Here is a 1362-nt window from a genome sequence, read left to right as displayed (position 1 = left end):
GAACCTGGGACCCTTCAATCCGCAGGCCGACGCTCTATCCACTGAGCCAAACCGGTTTCAGCAGTTCTTATTTTTTATATTATTACAGGCACTATGATGTGTGTGCTCTTTAACAAATATTGGTTTCCTCCATGCTGCACAGTTATTTTTTAGAATCAACACAAACACTTATGTGAATAGTTATTTTGTTTATTGCTGAGTAGTATTGTGATCTGTGAGTTACCACTTTAACTAATGATCTGTCTATGATTTTGTTCATTTCCAGGGTTGGGATAGTATAAATAAATCTTCTGGGAATATTTGCATTCACTTCTTTATATAGATATATGTTTTATATGCCGCCATCTTGGTCTCTCCTCCCTTGGTATCTTACAGAAGTTTTTTTTAAACATATTTGGGTGTTCCTGTATTGGGTGCATATATGTTTATCAGAGATATATCCTCTTGTTGAATCAATCCCTTTGGTATTACAAAGTGGCCTCCCTTATGACATATTCTGGCCTTCACTTTGATGTCAGTTTTGTCAGGTATAAGTATTGCTGCCCCAGCTTTTTTTTAAAGTTTTTTTTAAAACATATTTTTATTTATTTCAGATAGGAAGGGAGAGGGAGAGTTAGAAACATCAATGATGAGAGAGAATCATTGATTGGCTACTGCCTCCTACACACCCCCAAATGGGGGTCAATTCTTCAACCCAAGCATGTGCCCTTGACCAGAGTCAAACCCGGGACTTTTCAGTCCACACTCCGATGCTATATCCACTGAACAAAACCAGCTAGAGCTGCCCCAGTGGGTTGTTTTTTTTTTATTTCCATTTACCTGAACATTTTTTTCCATCCCTTCACTTTCAGTCCTTTGTTCTTAGTTCTTTGTTCTAAGCTGAGTCTCTTTTAGGCAGCATATATATGGGTCATGTTTTCTTATCCATTCAGCTACCTTTTGTCTTTTGATTTAAGCATTTAATCCATTTACATTTAAGGTTATTGACAGGACTTGTTTGTTGCCATGTTATTTTATGCCTGTGTTCCTTCTTCCATTTCTATTCTTTTTATAGGATTCCCTTTAGCATTTTTTGTATGGCTGGCTTGGTGGCAATAAACTCCCTTAGCTTTCTTTTGTCTGTGAAGCTCCTGATTTCACCTTCAGTTTTGAATGATAGCCTTGCTGGATAGAGTATTCTTGGATTTATAAGTTTATTCTGCTTTATAAGTTTTTTTCCCCAGTTACTGCTCTGCTTGGGTGTTTTTTCTACCTTGTCTTTTAACTTACTGATTCTGTCCTCAGCTTCTCCTAGTATACTGTTGAAACCTTCATTCTTCATTTCCTCCTGATTCTTACACATATTGGTGAATTTCTCATCTG

This window comes from Myotis brandtii, unplaced genomic scaffold, assembly GCF_000412655.1.
Source record: "Myotis brandtii unplaced genomic scaffold, ASM41265v1 scaffold1002, whole genome shotgun sequence".
Classification (NCBI taxonomy): domain Eukaryota; kingdom Metazoa; phylum Chordata; class Mammalia; order Chiroptera; family Vespertilionidae; genus Myotis; species Myotis brandtii.
This window is presented reverse-complemented; position numbering follows the sequence as displayed.